This window comes from Bos indicus, chromosome 6, assembly GCF_029378745.1.
Source record: "Bos indicus isolate NIAB-ARS_2022 breed Sahiwal x Tharparkar chromosome 6, NIAB-ARS_B.indTharparkar_mat_pri_1.0, whole genome shotgun sequence".
Taxonomy (NCBI): Eukaryota; Metazoa; Chordata; class Mammalia; order Artiodactyla; family Bovidae; genus Bos; species Bos indicus.
The window spans coordinates 37,261,526-37,279,006 of NC_091765.1; the positions used below are offsets into that span (position 1 = coordinate 37,261,526).

General features: G+C 40.7%; 1 protein-coding gene and 1 non-coding gene across 10 annotated transcripts in view; one reads left to right on the forward strand and one right to left on the reverse strand.

The window, feature by feature from the left end:
- ABCG2 (ATP binding cassette subfamily G member 2 (JR blood group)) overlaps nt 1-17,481 on the forward strand; it is a 127,546-nt gene that overhangs the window by 54,691 nt on the left and 55,374 nt on the right. Inside the window, exon 1 of one of the 9 annotated variants that reach the window (XM_019962482.2) lies at nt 1,258-1,977. The exons of 6 other annotated variants lie outside the window; for them this stretch is intronic. The gene's annotated coding sequence lies outside the window, so the exon portion shown is untranslated. Of the gene's footprint in view, nt 1-1,257; nt 1,978-2,278; nt 2,408-17,481 lie in introns of those variants that run through there. 2 more of the 9 variants (XM_070791193.1, XM_019962487.2) reach the window with 2 other exon arrangements.
- Nucleotides 5,316-5,387, reverse strand: TRNAS-GGA (transfer RNA serine (anticodon GGA)). The gene has a single exon. It is a non-coding gene; the product is annotated as a tRNA-Ser (tRNA).

Below are 17,481 nucleotides of genomic sequence, written 5' to 3' on the forward strand. Positions count from 1 at the left end.
CATTACATACATTATCAGTGCTTTATACACATTGTCTCATTTAATGTAACTATCCTGAGAGACCCTTTCCCCTGATTACCGATAACTACTTAAAGGCTAAGGAACTAGTTCAGGTCTCCAGGGTTTGAGAGAGCCAGAATTCAGACACAGACTATCTGACTCCAGAGATAATGATGTCCATCCCCGTACTCTGTATACAAGCCCATTTTTGTTTTTTAAGAAAATATGTATGCAGAGAAAGAGACTAAAAGCAGATGGTATGTGGCTGGTGGGTATAGATGATTTTCATCTATTTCTTGATATATCATAAGAGAGGAACAAAAAGCTTAGTTACATGGAAATGAAAAAGTGTTAGATTAAGAACACATCTAGGGACTTCCCTAATTGTTTAGTGGTTAAGACTCCATGCTCCCACTGCAGGAAGCATTGGTTTGATCCCTGCCCGGAGCTAAGATCTTCATTGGCTGAAACAGTGGGTACTGTGGGGTCAAAGAAAAAAGAGAACACATTCAGTAGTTGTCCCAATAACCAGGCACTATAAATACTGGGCAGTTATTCTGTTCAAAGAGGGTGAGCAGAGGGCAGTGGTCTGAGAAACTGAGTCACCCATTTATCCTCCTAACTTTTGACCTTGTGCAAGATGGCCTCATTTGGACCAGGTGGGTCATCTTAAAATTAGGAAGGTAGTCTTTAGGTTCCTCCCTCCCTAATATTCTATTACCTAAAATACCCAAACACTAAATGAGAAAACAGGGCATTTGAAAATAGTTGGTTTTGTTCAGTCACTAAGTCGTGTCTGACTCTTTCTGACTCCATGGACTATAGCCAGCCAGGCTCCTCTGTCCATGGGATTCTCCAGCAAGAAGACTGAGTGGGTTGCTATTTCCTTCACCAGGGGCTCTTTCTGACCCAGGGATCAAACCTGTGCCTCCTGCTTGCAGGTGGATTCTTTACTACTAAGAGCAGCAGCAGCAGCAGGCAAATTCTTTACCACTGAGCCACCTGTGAAGCTTAGCCCAAAGTAAAATGTTAACTTAGAACTTAAAACGACTCATTTCTATAATGCAATGCAATTATGAAATGCTGGCTTCAATCTTAAATTTTCGAACAGAATTTGATGGCAATGATCCGCTTGAGAAAGCATTAGGAAGAGGTTATGTACTCTTTTCCTGAATCTGCACACTCTTACAGCTTTTCTACACGATCGGAGTATTGAATAGATGCATGTATCACAGGATTGTGAGGAACATATTTAAACTATTCACTGAATATTTTCATTCAAAAAGTTTTGTTTCCCCCTCCGGACACCCTTAGATTCAGTTCCTGATTTTATTGGCCCTGGGAAGCAGGGACCTTATTTCTCAGAAGCTCATTCATTAGAGACCGCCTACTTGCCCTGGGGGTGGACAATGTGTGTGACAGGAAAAAACCTCGGTGCCAGGGTCCCCGGGTATTTAGGGGCGTGGGACACTGGCAGTGGCCAAATCCGCCCAGGTCAGACCAGGTATTGATCCCCCCGGGTAGCATTTTGTGGTTGGTCTCCAGGGGTACTCCCCACTGTCTATTTCATACCAGCCCGGGAAGCAGGATTTGTAGCGTTGTCGCCGCAAGCCCAGGGATATAGTCATTTCCCTGACCTCTTCCCGGCGGCCGGGTGACGGTCAGGTCCAGTACCTGGCTGGGTCCTCTAATGACACTTGCGTGCTCTCAGCCCAGACGCCGGGCGCTTATCGCAGCCAGGCAGGCAGCGCCACGCCTTTCACGGGCCCTCGGGCATCGACCCTGAGGGAACAGGGGCGTGAGGGTGGGGCCGCTGCCGGGCGCTGTCCCGGTCAGCAGTCTAAAGCTTGCGAAGTGAGGCTGAAGTCGGTGCTGCCTGCGCTCGCTCGTCGGCCCTCGACCGCCGGCTCGCCGCCCGCTCTCTCCGACGTGACGGTAACCCGGGGCCAGTGCCTTCCCAGGTCAGCCGCTGCGCCGGTGAGTGCGGGGTGCTAGGGGGGCGCGTGGGCGCGGTGGGTGGGCTGCCGCCGGGGGTCGTGGGCGTTGGTCGGGGAAAGTCGCCCCCGGCCGGGCTTTGCCTCCAGCGCGGGCTGTGTCCTGAATCCCACGCCGTTACCGGGCGAATCCCGAGCGAGCGAGACGCTAGAGGGAGTTTCCGGCGGTCTGATAGGGACTGGGGAGACGCTGGAAGGAGGAAAGGAGCCAGAGAGTTTTTGTAAAAGCTTTTCACCATTTAGGAAGCACTGTACGGATGCCTGATGTCATTGTTAAGTAGGAGATGCTTCCGTAGGGTATATTTGGAAGGTCCAGCTGACTCAGCGTTTTATATAAATGATTGTTAGTGCTCTGCCTCTGAGCACAACAGCTCCTGAGATTGAAGCCCTCGGTTAAAACTGAACCGCTAACTGTGAGTAAATTGTGAAAACCGTTTGGAATATATGGCATAAAAGGTCCGTGGCTATTGTGTGTGCATTTGGTAGGCAATAGAAAACTGTACAATTGAAATGACTAGGTTTTAATTATTCCCTCTCAGTTTTATTTGAAAGTGAGTATGAAACAGACTGAAAATTTAGACTCCCCTAAATTTGGACCTCCACCCCGCCTCCAGAAAACAGCTCCTTGGTGCAACCGATTTCGTGTCTGGTAGCATGGGGTCACACAGAGTCGGACACGACTGAAGCGACTTAGCAGCAGCAGCAGCAGTGTGTTTTAGCCGGTTGGTAAAACTCTTCCCTTTCCCCAAATGTATGATATTGGATAGATAAAAAGTTATTGAGTATGGAGGTAGCAGAGAAACTTGTTAATATTGGTACCTTTAAAGGGATTAACCGATATATTCTATGCCCATTTCTTCTCCCTGGGACATAAAGTTTGTCCACAACTTTGGTTGGTGTGCTAAAGCATTATTGAGCTGCCTTTTGTAATTTTTCTGTGGATAGTTGACTCAATGATTAACTTCAAAAAATTAACCAGCTTATTAAAAATACTTGTTAAAAATGCTACTAAAGTTAGAATACAGAAAAATACATAACCAAAAAAGTTAGATTGTAAATCTAGCAAACAGTTAAAAAAAATACCCATAATGTTGCTTTGTTTCATTTTCTCACTCAGTGGTAGAAATATAAAAGCTCATTCCACTTTCACGAAAAAAAAAAAGATTTATAGTAACAAATGTTCATTGGTCATCTTTGTTCTGGACCCTGAACATTTAGCTAGAGCCCCCTGAGGTGCTGTTGCATCAAAATGATATTAAAATACACTTACCAAAATCAATTTCTACATTTAGTTGTGTTAAGTGTTCATGAGCTTTTGAGGCAAGCCTAAGTATTACAAATGGAAAGAGAAATGCACCAAGAAAAGAGTCACTGTGGGGGAGTACATTTGAATGTATGTGGACAGCAAATTAAAGTTATATCTTGGAAGCTAGAGTAAAAATGGACCAATCAGTCACACAATTCAGTGAGGACAAAGGCAGGAAATATACATGAGCTCCTTAGAGAAGCTTTTCCTGGCACCTACTTCTGAGAGAAATGTCTAATATCACAGAAGGCTGCAGATGAGACTGAAGTATAGCGGTGGAAGAGTCTCCTGGGTGCCCACCCATAGTACATGCGGTTGTGCATTTTCTAGGACTGCTTGCTGTAGTTGTCATTCTCCTTACCATAAGTATTATGAGAAACACTCGTAGGATGCTAAGCCTCTATGGTCCCACATGCTGTGGTTTGATAGTTTGGGAATAAATCTGGATTTTATAGAGGGGTAGGTAGACCTCATGTTTTCAGATACTGTTTCTCTCAGGCATTTCTGACAGAAGTTTGGTGTCAGTTGAAGGTTATATCAAGTGAGAAGTTTTATTCTATGTTGCTTACTGGGGTTAGAGGTTAAGGTTGAGGCTCTTTTAGTGAAACTTAAAGAACCTGAATGATCATCCTTGATACAGGGTATATAGGTCTGTGCTATGCTGTGCTTAGTCGCTCAGTCGTGTCTGACTCTTTGCGACCTCATGGACTGTAGGCTGCCAGGCTCTTCTGTCCTTGGAGATTCTTCAGGCAAGAATACCTGAGTGGGTTTCCATGCCCTCCTCCAGGGGGTCTTCCCAACCCAGGATCAAACCAATGTCTCCCTCTTTGCAGTTGGATTCTTTACCGTCTGAACCACCAGAGAAGCCCAAGAATACCGGAGTGGGTAACCTATCCCTTCTCTGGGAACCCTATTCCGACCCAGGAATCAACCAGGGTCTCCTGCATTGCAGGTGGATTCTTTACCAGCTGAGCTACCAGGGAAGCCCGTATAGGTCTACAGTAAGCTAAAGTTTATCCTTTTAAAAAATCAGTTCTGAGTTCAGAATGTGAACCAATAATGATGGAGTATCTAGATGAATTTGGCTTTATAGTTTTTTTTTTTTTCCCCAACATTAGTTTATGAGATCTAATTCACATATCATACAGTTCATGCCTATTTAAAGTGTACAGTCTCTGCAGTCTTCACATTTTCATCATTCTCGCCCCTAAAAACCAGTTAACACTCACTCCTCCTTCTCACCATAATCCCTTAATCTCTGTAGTTTTTTGGAAACCAGTGTTCTGCTTCACAAGGAGACCATTAGAAAGTGGACATCTAATTTTTGAGCCACATACTTAGCTTGTTTATAGAAATAAGTAAAATATTCAGAGAATCGTAACAATGAAAGTTAGTGGTGGTCTGTTGTTTAAAATGAGGTGGGTGGGTGTGGGTGAAGCAGAAGTGCTGCCCACATCCCAATTCCAGTGAAGAAGTTTTGTTTTTGGCAAGAAGGGTAGAATGAAATCTTAAAACTCCATTGAAAATGCTGATTACTAGCTCAGTCCCTTTGCAGCTGAAAAGACCTGTTACTCTTTAGAGCAATGGTTGGCTGGGAATTACTGCTTAGATGGAGGTAGCAGTAGGTAGTTCTCTGTCATTTAACGGGATTTAAGTTCTTACCTGGAAGCATAAAAAGGAAAGTCTCTAGAAAGCAGCAAGCCCTGTTAGCTCCCTCTGAAAACACTTGAGCTGAGTGTCTTACAAGGAAAAAGGAAAGATTGCCTGAGGGGTACCCAAACTTCAGATGTTTTGCACAGGAGACCTGTCTCTTCTCTTCTGGTCCTGCTGCATGGGCAGTTCTACGCTGACCACACCCTGACTTCACCCTGAAGTGAAGTGAAGTGAAGTGAAGTCACTCAGTTGTGTCTGACTCTTTGTGACCCCACGGACTGTAGCCTATCAGGTTCCTCCCTCCATGGGATTCTCCAGGCAAGAGTACTGGAGTGGGTTGCCATTTCCTTCTCCAGGGGATCTTCCCAACCCAGGGATTGAACCCGGGTCTCCCGCATTCCAGGCAGACGCTTTAACCTCTGAGCCACCAGGGAAGCCCTGGACTTCACCCTAGAGGAGTGAAAAGAAGGGATGCAAAAGGTACAGGGAGCACAGGATCCTTAGAAAGGGAAAATAAAGTATTTCATTTTACAACTTTTCCTCCACCATCCCATATTATTTTGAAATGCCATATGAGAGTTGGACCATAAAGAAGGATGAGCGCTGAAGAATTGATGCTTTCAAACTGTGGTGTTGGACAAGACTCTTGAGAGTCCCTTGGACTGCAAGGAGATCAAACCAGTCAATCCTAAAGGAAATCAACCCTGCATGTTCATTGGAAGGACTGATGCCGAAGCTGAAGTTCCAATTCTTTGGCCACCTGATGTGAAGAACCGACTCACTGGAAAAAACCCTGATGCTGGGAAAGATTGAAGGCAGCAGGAGAAGGGGACGACAGAGGATTAGATGGTTGGATGGCATCACCATCTCGATGGACAAGAGTTTGAGCAAGCTCTGGGAGTTGGTGATGGACAAGGAAGACTGATGTGCTACAGTCCATTGGATCACAAAGAGTCAGACATGACTGAGCAACTGAACAGAATTGAAATTAAAAAAATTTTGAGAAGCTGAAGCAGTAGCTATATTTTCCATCCACATTTTTCTCCAGTACTTTGGCCACCTGATGTGAAGCATGAACTCATTGGAAAAGACCCTGATGCTGGGAAATATTGAGGGCAGGAGGAGAAGGGGGTGACAGATGAGATGGCTGGATGGCATCATCGATTCAGTGAATGTGAGTTTGAGCAAGTTCTTGGAGACAGTGAAGGACCAGGAAGCCTGGTGGGTTGCAGCCCATGGGGTCACAAAGACTTGGACATGACTGTGACTGAACAGCAACAACAAAGATAAGATGAGCAGGTCTTCAGAATTAATAAACGGAAATGGCCATTAACTGGTGAATGCTTGCTGTCTGCAGGTGGTTTTTATATTTATTCTCATTTTTTGGTCACACCAAGCCTTTCAGGGAAGTATTGGAGTTTCGTACTTACAGAGGAGGAGGCAGAGAATTGTACAGGGTTATTTATTGCTGGGACAAAGTACTTTATTAAAGATCACCAACCCTTTCTTTTTTTTTTTTTAAACAGCCTGGTCATTTGTTTCACATTTTCTTTCCATGTTCACAGAGCAGCTCAGTTCATTGTAAAGGCATGCAGGGACAGTGAAAAGAGCCTGTGAGAGCAGGGAGGCCCAGACCTACCTAACTTGGGTCTAGTCACTGTGCCATGAAATCTCTTCATCTTTGTGGACCAGTTTCTTCGTGGGACTAAAGAATATAGGAATTTGAGCAAGAGAGGTCTGATTTTATTTAAGGAGTCCAGAAGTAGAATATGAGTTAGTAGAAATTGCCTGAATAGTAGTGTTAGGTATGCTGAGAATTCTTAGTATTCTTACCTGATCCTACAATAAAGGATTCTGCAAACCATCTACTTTGATTTAGAATCTTTCTGATCCATTTCTCCTTTTCATAACATAGGGAGACTGTTATATGTCTTTCTAGAATATATCATATGATACTAATAGTTACCCCAAGTAAACATATGTACTTGAGAAACCTAAAGTAGTAGGCTAACTGTAGTAAAAACCCAATAGTATCATTTCAGTTATCTCTTCAATCTAATAGTACTGTTATTATCATGCCAGACCATTCACTGCTTCCTCTGGAATCTAAGCTATGAGTATAATCCATTTGACATGTGCAATGTTGTTTTATACCCAGCTATTACTAGCAACCTAGGGCCAGGTGACTCATTACATTGCTACAGTGTATGTGCTGATTAGCTCTTTCCTCGAGCTACAAGCTATTCCTTGTGTTCTGATTTCATACTTAGATATATACCTGCCCTCTCCCCCAGTGAGATATGTTCTATCTAGCCTCCTAGAAGTACTCCTTACCCAGAAGTAAATTCAAGTGGTTTAAATTTTTCAACAAAAATAAAATTGCTATTCTCTCCCTCTATAATATGAGAAACTAGAAAAAGAGCTCTTTGGTGCATTAGTCTTCATAAAACAATGCTTTTCCAAATATATACAGCTGTGGCTGGGTTGCATCGGTCTTGATAAGGAAGTTTTAAAGAACAAAGATGGCAGTTTAAGTTTAATATTACACTAGCATTATAAACATTGAAAAATATTGGGGTTATTTTTTTTTAATTTTTAATTTTGAAATCATTTTTAGACTTACTTAAATGTTGTAGAAAATGGTACAGAGAGTTCCTATAACATCTTATGTAACTATAGTACCACTGTTAAAACTAAACTATAAACTTATTTGGATTTCATCAGCTTTCCACTATCTTTTTTTCTATTCAGGATCCAGCCTCAGAGCTCACATTGCATCTGATTTTTGTATATCCTTAATTTCCTTCAAACTATGACAGCTCTTCAACCTTCTATTGTTTTCCCTGATCTTGACACTTATAATGAATACTGTTCAGTTATTTTGTAGAATGTCTTGCAATTAATACTGGATATTTTCTCATGATTAGATTGAAGTTATGCATTTTAGGAAGAAATTGGAGAAGGAAATGGCAACCCACTCCAGTATTCTTGCCTGGAAAATCCCATGGATGGAGAAGCCTGGCAGGCTACTGTCCATGGGGTGGCAAAGAGTCAGACAGGACTGAGCAACTTCACTTTCACTAGAAGTAATCCCAGTGCATCATATCAGGGGTACATGATGTCTTATTACTGATGTAAACTGATGTAAACTTTGGTTAAGAGCCGTTTGTCAGGTCCCTGATGGTTATCATTTTTTCCCTTTGTATTTAATATATATCATGGGAGAGAAACTTGGGCCTTGCAAATACCCTGTTTCTCCTTAAGTCCTTATTCACTAGTTTTAGTCCATTGGTGGAACTGGATGCACATGGTACTGTGTTGTTCTAACAGTGATTTAAAGATTGTTTCTCATTACTTCTCTTTATTAATGAGAATTTTATAAGGAAGAGCTGTTCCTTCATTTTTTTATTCAACTGTATGAATATAGACTCATGGATATTTATTTTATTGTATAGGTTATAATTGAATACAGTCATTATTTAATTGCTGATCAAATGGTTCCACCATTGGCCACTGGGAGCTCTTCTTTCAGGTTGGCCACTGTGCCCTTTTGATGTACCACCTCCCCATCCTCCCTTCAGAAAAAGCATTTCCTTGCTTTCTGGTATCATGAAATGCTCCAGGCTGATTTTTCTATTTTCCATGCCCCGACCCTTGCATCAACCATTTTTCCAAGGCACTCTGGTTCCTTGTTTTAGAGGCTGTTATTATCAGAAACCAAGATCTGGGTACTAGGTGTGTTACTGAAGTTGCTTTGAACTTTTTAAGTTTCATAGATTTGTGACCTAGCAAATGCATCTCTATAGGAGGAGTAATGCCTTAAATTTCAAAGACTCTAGAGACCATAGTTGCCAATTTGCATTCAGTCTCTTATGGGAAAGAAATACAATTGGAAGGGCTAGAATTTTAAAAGTTCCCAGTTTTTCTCAAATGAAGACCTGTAAGTGTTTATAAAACAAATAGAATAAACACATTAATTTTTATTTACTCAGGCTCTGATAAGAAATTAGCTTGTTACTTACTGAATGTATGTGAAGGGGAGATATGCATAGATCATATCTTTCAGAAATGCAAAATGTCTTTAAATGAATTGTGAGATCCTGGTCTCTACTTCCCCACACAAAAAAGACTTCTGGGTAAGTCTTTGAGCCTACTTTCTCATTCTGAAAAGAAAGGTTTTAGGCAAGATTTTCATTTCTCTTGACTCTTAGTGGGCTCAGAGGACCCTTTAATATTCAGAAAATTTGGACCCTTTTTCTATATTTTAGGTATAATTTAGTGTGTGTTTATTGGTTCACTGGTTAAAAAGATTCAGTTTAATTTCATATCTAATTTATGTTAATCATGCCAGCTTACTTTTAACACTGAAATTTACTCAGTTAAACTTTATTTTAATCTAAGACAGTCCGGACCACGTACAGAAGTCTTTTCTAAGAGTTCCATTTCCACAAACCTTCTTTAACTTTCTTTTTACTGATAGGTTTTGTCCTATGCTTTTCCTTTCTCTCTCTCTAGGATAAAATTACTTTCTTTTCCCTCAACAAATTGTATTTTCATTTCTTATACCTTTTTTCCTTTCATGCAAGATGTTTTCCTTACCAATTTTAGTTGTCTCAATTACATACATTAACCAGAATTCTAACTTTTTAAAAACCTCAATTTCTAGTGAAAACTAAGAAGTATGCAGTTATAAACTGTTTTTCAATTATTATTCTGTAGATTGTCAAAATCACAAATACTGTTTATGATTTCTAAAAAATGTGTGGTTTTTTAATGAAAATTTTTCAATGTGATATTTTTATTAGTAGACCTAAATATCTTCTCTGTAAAAAGGCAGCCTATGTTGAGTAATTAATGTTTCAGTATCTTATTTTATTTGGGAATGATCTAGATATTTAAACGGAAAAGAACATGGCAACCCACTCCAGTATTCTTGCTTAGAGAATCCCATGGACAGAGGAGCCTGGTGGGCTGCTGTCCATGAGGTTGCACAGAGTCGGACACAACTGAAGCAACTTAGCATGCATGCATGCACTGGAGAAGGAAATGGCAACCCACTCCAGTGTTCTTGCCTGGAGAATCCCAGGGATGGAGGAGCCTGGTGGGCTGCTGTCTGTGGGGTCACATAGTCGGACACGATTGAAGCAACTTAGCAGCAGCAGCAGCAGATATTTCATAATTTCCATCATTTCATTTAATTTAGCAAAACTATAAATATTAAGTCATCTAAAATCTGGAGAAATTATTTTTAAGTAGACAAACCGTAAGACATAATTATTCTTAAAGAATTTACCTCAAAATTGTTACTCTGTTTATATCTGTTGAATTATAGTTATGTTTAGATTACCATGAAAACTAATGAGACATTACACAAAATAAGCCATCATTTCAAGATTTTTTTTTTTGAAAATTTTATAACAGAGATAGTATGACCTATTTAACTTTTGGTAAACCTAGGTGCAATAAAAGTAAGAATGGTCTGTATTCATTAAACCAACAAATTTAAACTTTAAAACTGATTCAGTTCAGTTCAATTCGGTCGCTCAGTCGTGTCTGACTCTTTGTGACCCCATGAATCGCAGCACGCCAGGCCTCCCTGTCCATCACCAACTCCCGGAGTTCACTCAGACTCATGTCCATCGAGTCAGTCATGCCATCCAGCCATCTCATCCTCTGTTGTCCCCTTCTCCTCCTGCCCCCAATCCCTCCCAGCATCAGAGTCTTTTCCAGTGAGTCAACTCTTCACATGAGGTGGCCAAAGTACTGGAGTTTCAGCTTTAGCATCATTCCTTCCAAAGAAATCCCAGGGCTGATCGCCTTCAGAATGGACTGGTTGGATCTCCTTGCAGTCCAAGGGACTCTCAAGAGTCTTCTCCAACACCATAGTTCAAAACCATCAATTCTTCGGCACTCAGCTTTCTTCACAGTCCAACTCTCACATCCATACATGACCACTGGAAAAACTATAGCCTTGACTAGACGGACCTTTGTTAGCAAAGTAATGTCTTTGCTTTTCAATATGCTATCTAGGTTGATCATAACTTTGCTTCCAAGGAGTAAGCATCTTTTAATTTCATGGCTGCAGTCACCATCTGCAGTGATTTTGGAGCCCCAAAAAAGAAAGCCTGACACTGTTTCCACTGTTTCCCCATCTATTTCCCATGAAGTGATGGGACCAGATGCCATGATCTTTGTTTTCTGAATGTTAAGTTTTAAGTCAACTATTTCACTCTCCTCTTTCACCTTCATCAAGAGGCTTTTGAGTTCCTCTTCGCTTTCTGCCATAAGGGTGGTGTCATCTGCATATCTGAGATTATTGATATTTCTCCCGGCAATCTTGATCCCAGCTTGTGCTTCTTCCAGCACAACATTTCTCATGATGTACTCTGCACATAAGTTAAATAAGCAGGGTGACAATGTACAGCTTTGACGTACTCCTTTTTCTATTTGAAACCAGTCTGTTGTTCCATGTCCAGTTCTAACTGTTGCTTCCTGACCTGCATACACATTTCTCAAGAGGCAAAACTGATTATTAGTATAATATTGACTATTTCCCAGATCACAAGAACTTGAAATTTATTTGGGTTGGCTTTCTTTTAAGTAACTTAATTAAAAAACTTTTTTTTTTTTTCAAGATTTTTTATTTTTAATTTTTTGGCCAAGCCCTGCAGCATGTGGGATCTTAATTTGCTGACCAGGGATCATCCTAGGCCCCTTGTCAGTGAGCACGTAGAGTCCTAACCACTGGACTGCCAGGCAATTTGCAGGCTAGTTTTTTATTATATTTTTAAAATATCAATTTGTAAGTGATTACTTTGTCAACAAAGGTCCGTCTAGTCAAGGCTATGGTTTTTCCAGTAGTCATGTATGGATATGAAAGTTGGACTATAAAGAAAGCTGATCACAGAGGAATTGATGCTTTTGAACTATGGTGTTGGAGAAGACTCTTGAGAGTCCCTTGGACTGCAAGAGTTCCAACCAGTCCATCCTAAAGGAGATCAGTCCTGGGTGTTCATTGGAAGGACTGATGCTAAAGCTGAAACCCCAATACTTTGGCCACCTGATGCGAAGAGCTGACTTGTTGGAAAAGACCCCCTGATGCTGGGAAAGATTGAAGGTGGGAGGAGAAGTGGACGACAGAGGATGAGATGGTTGGATGGCATCATGGACTCAATGGACATGAGTTTGGCTAAACTACGGAAGTTGGTGATGGACAGGGAGGCCTGGCATGCTGCGGTCCATGGGGTTGCAAAGAGTCAGACACGACTAAGCACATGAACTGAACTTTTACATCAGTTAAATATAGCTTTTTTATATGTGTAATTTTGATAATATTATCTGGAGTTAGGAACATATCATATGTATAATGTACACATAGAAATATAAAAAGACATAACTAGAGACCTCATAGCTTCATTTGAAAACTTAGTTATGTATCAGTTATTGCATTATAAATTTACTAGTTTATAAATAACAATTTGAATAAGTTAAATATATTTGCTCAGATGACTAAAGCTTTTCACTGTTTGTGAAGAATATTTTAAAGTTTGTATTTGTCCTTGATAAATCCTGAAGGAGGCTGTGAATTAGATATGATGAGGGATGCTTTCTAGCAGTTTGAGTTCAGGAAAGCCTGTTTCTCTCTCTTTCTCTCTTTCTTTTTTTTTTGGTGCAGGTTCTACCTGATTGAGCTAATTCATAAGCTCAGTCTTAGGTCCTTGTGGGATGTACTTATGTTTCTGATATGTAGAGATTTGTAAGACAAGACAGTTGCTTTTAATTCCTCAGAGAACTGGTCTGTCACCTATATGGTATTGAAAGATTGATTTGCCCAACTACATTTTCTTTATTTGCTTCTTTATATCAGTAAAAAGATTTCCAACTACAGTGAAAATCAAGAGTTATATGTTCTAGAACTTTAGGGTTCAGTTTATCCTGCTTTCCAAACTTTGCACAAGCTATTCAATAAAGGCCCTCTTTTTTGAGTATACAAATTAAACCCAGAGCAGTTCACTCTAGGGGCTAAAAGTCTTCATTATTTTTATTAACTCCTGAATATTAGCCCCCAGTTTTATTTCATATTGTGTGGGCTCAGGTAACCCTATTGATTTTCCTTAGTGTGTTTAATCAATGTTGCCTGAGGGGCAGATTTATAAGCCCTATCTTACACCAGGCAAGGGTGACCTAAGTTTATTCCATAATATAATTGGCAGAAGAGATTTAACCATCTTATATAAAGCCCATTTAAACATACCAACTTTTATAAACATTCATCTCAATTCTCTCAGCTCTTATATCTGTAATTTTAACCTCCATTAAGTCCCCATCAACCTGTCTTGGTCTTACACAGAGTCCCAGAAACATTTCTTTTTATCTCCCTGACCACGTTATCTATCTTTATATAAAAGGCTTTGGGTTTCCCAGCCGAGGGGTTGAGCCAAGGGACTCAGGCCTTTCATTGATATTTTAACTTGATTAATTGGCCTAACTGTTGCCCCAAGCAATTGAATTTTCTAGCAGCCTTTTAAATATGTATATGTTTTGCTGTGCTTAATTTTGCTCAGTGTGTCTGACTCTTTGCGACCCCATGGAGTGTAGCCCACCAGGCTCCTCTGGCCATGGGGGATTCTCCAGGCCAGAATACTGGAGTGGGTTGCCAGGCCCTCCTCCAGGGTATCTTCCTAACCCAGGGATTGAACCCAGGTCTCCTGCATCATAGGCAGATTCTTTACTGTCTGAGCCACCAGGGAAGCCCAAACTGGGGTAAATAGAGTGGACTTGTTTGGGGTTCTTTAATGATGGGGACCGATAGGGAGTCCCTTTGGCCATCCAACCTTAGCATTGTATCAAAATGTTTGTTTTGATACATGTATTTATTGGTTTATTTATCCCATTTCTTAACCATCTAAAGATTTTTACTGTTTTGGAACAAGTCTCTTTAAAATTTCTTCCTTGTTGGGAAGATGTCTCTAGACTTTCTCTGCAGTTTTTTCTTATTCCTGTTAATCAACCTAACTTAACAATCTAATGCTTTTATTAGCATCTGTAAGACCCGTTGAGGGGAAATTGACCACAAATTTAGTTTCCCAAACTTTTTTGTTGTTGCTTTTTGTTCGTTTAAACTAAGGGAGTTATTAAGGTTAGCCATTATATTTTTTTGTATCCACTTTCTACTTTGGTCTTTTCATAGGTGCCAGTAATCCAGCTGTTAATAGTGAGAGTTCTCTAAAAATTTCCCAGTTTAGAAGTTTCTTCAATTTTAATCTCCATTGTCTGGCCATTGCCAGAGCTCTCATAACACAGGGAGGAAAAAAAAGTCTTAAGATCAGGTAAAACATTTATATCTCAAAGACACAGTGGGAGAAATGCTAGTTCCTCCTTTGAAAAGTTTTTTGTTCCTTTAAGGTCAGAATTCCGAGAAGATGTTTTATCAAGCTGGCTTTTTCTAGCTGCACACATGCACACAAAAATTAACTTTGGAGTGTTAAAAGAACCCACATTTGGTCCTTTTTAAGGTGAGGTTTCCTTTAATTCCCAACAAAGCAGGTACTTGTAGGAATAAATTCTGTTCATACATAATAAAGTCTTCCCAGCGTCTCTCAACTGTGGTAATCCAGTTTTCAACTGAGCAAAATCTTTCCCTTGTCAGTTCATCTGGGATAACCCAGGTACCTCTTCTTGAAATTAAGTTCAAGGAAAATCTCCTCCAGCGAGGATTTTATTCACCATCAAATAAAACTAAGGATAATCAGCCAATAGTGGAGATCCAGGACCCAGAAGAGATTTACCTAAATTCATATGGACTCTGAGGAGGTGGCTAGGCACAAGAGGTCTTTGCTGGTACCAAGGCTCCAGATTCTTGTAGCGTTCGGGTGAGGGAGAGAAGTCTGCTCTGGGTCCCTTTGTTGCTAACTAAAGCGGTCGACTGAAGAAAAACGCATAACCTAAAAGTTGCAAGTTAAGTTTTATTTGAGGATCTTACTGAGGACTGTGGTTCAGGAGACAGCCTTTCAGATCACTCTGAGGAACTGCTCCAAACACAAAAGAATAAGGGAGTAGCCAGGGTATTTAGGAGATTTTGCTGAAACGAAAAACAACAACAGGAAAAACCAAACCATGTAGTCAAACATCAAAGATAGTCACAAAAAATAGACATTACTAGTTAATGATTTTAGTGCTTTTCTGTATGAGAAGATACAAGACTCTGGGCTCATTGTAATTATTCCTTAGATATGCATCTTAACTTATCTAGGGCCAGTGCCCAGAACACACAATGCTTCCTTTTTTTCTCTATCCTAATTTCTCCTCAGCTGTACCTGGGGGGTTTGGGGAATGCGACTGCAGTGGCTAATGGCTTGATCCTTGTTTACTGGAATAAGAGGCAACATTCTTTGTTTACTAGAATGGCAGGCAACATTCCCTGTCCACGTCCACGTCTGTCAGTTTCCTCTTAAATGTAAATGAGTGTGAATGTAAATGTAAAATGAATATAAAATGTAAATGAGTTTCCATGGACCTGAAGCTGGACCATTACTATACTTGCCCTTGTTTTCCCTTAATTGGGCAAATTTGGGGGAGGTTGAGAGTGAGATTGCTTTGAAATGGGGCAAACAGTAGAGAGTCATTATAAAACTCCCATTGGCTGTGACCTTGCTGTGGGAATAGGTGCCTTTTGCTTGTTGGAATGCTGGATCTTCCTTGCTCTACCAGCCCCACTCTTTTGTGGATAAAGGCTGCACACCAAGGGTAACCGGCATCCTAAGATATATATCTGAATACACTCTTCCTTAGAAACCAGATAATGTTTTTACATACAGTTTCAGAGTGCTTGTTTTGTGTCTGGTGTTGTATTTAAGAGGCTTCCCTGGTGGCTCAGATGGTAAAGAATATGCCTGTAGTGCAGGACCTAGCTGTCATAGGTAGGACAGTGTCCACATCTTGGCTCTTGAATGACTACAGTAGCCTCTATGTAGTCTCCCTGCTCTGCTCCTGTCTCCAGCACCCCCACCCCCACCCCCAAGTCAGAGTGATCTTTTTAAACATAATTAGATTATGTTATTCCTCCACCGAGAAGCCAAGCAAAGTTCTTACAGTGGCCTGAGGTATGGACACTGCCAGAATTGACCTGAACCTCTGACTTCATATCCTATGCTCTCCCTCCCTCTGCTTCAGTCCCCTTGGCCGTGCTCTTCCTCAGGCTAGCACTTGATCTTGGCATCACAACTCCAGAGAGCCACCCTCAGGTTTCTGCTCAAAGACCTCATTGGGAAGGCCTTCCCTGACTTCATTTCCTCCTTCACTTTTATTTTTTTCTCTTTAGCACTGCTGACTCTGACGTTTTTCATCAAAAGGAAAAAGGAATAGGAGTTAGGGACATACCCCCATGCAGTCAAAAATCCATTATAACTTTTGACTCCTCCAACATTTAACACATATTTTATATGTTATATGCATATCTACATATATTTTATCATTGATGACATATCTAACTTTCTTGTTTTTTTTCAATATTTCAAATTTTTTCAAATTGTTGCAAATATTGAAAAAAAAAATCTTCCAATATATTTATTGAAAAGAAATCCACAATATAAGTGGACCTGCACAGTTCAAATCTGTTTGTTCAAGGTATGGCCAAACGCAAGTTCATATGCTCGACACACAGTAAGGCCAAGCTGAAACACTGGAGTTTGGAACAGAGAAAAGTTTATTGCAAGGACCAAGAAAAGAGAATGGGTGGCTGTACTCAAAAGATGTGAACTCTCTGATGGCTTTCAGGAAAGTGTTTTTATAGGCAAAATTTGGGGTGAGGGCTGCAGGGTGTGTGACTTCTGATTGGTTGGTGATGAGTTAGCATGGTGGTGTTTCAGAAATCTTGTGCTCAGCCTGAAGTTACTGTTGTCCATCCTGGTGGGGGCCTTAATTCCTATAGAAAAACTCAAAGATATTGTAATGTATATCCCTTGAGGAGGAACCAGGACCCTGCTCCTTGGCTGTCCTATAGTTTCTTGACTGCCTTTCCTTGGTTTCTGCATTCCTTCACTCTTCTAATTAGCAACCATTTGAATCTGCCCTTTGAAACTCAGGGAAGGTCTGAGAAACTGAAATTTTTTCCCTACAAACAAGAAATGGGATACAGAGAGACTTTTGTATGCAAGAGGGCCACACAGGGTCCTGCCAGGTTTCAAGGGTCAGTTATAGTTGCATTAGGTACACTTGTATCTATTTAAAGAGAGGATTAGGATTAAATGGAGGGACCTCCCTGGTGGTCAAGTGATTAAAACTCTGCCTTCTAATGTAGGGGGTGTGAGTTCAATCCGTGGTCAGGGAACTAAGAACCCAGATGTCTCAGGGTGCGGCCAAAAAGTAAAAAAATAGTAATAATAAAAAAATTTTTTTAAAGATTAAATTAAAAAAGGGACAGGAAACAGATCTATGGTTGTCATGGGCTGGGGTGGGAGAGGGAATTTCTTTGGGATGATAGAAATGGTCTTTGTCCTACTTTTCATGATTACATGTCTGTATACATCT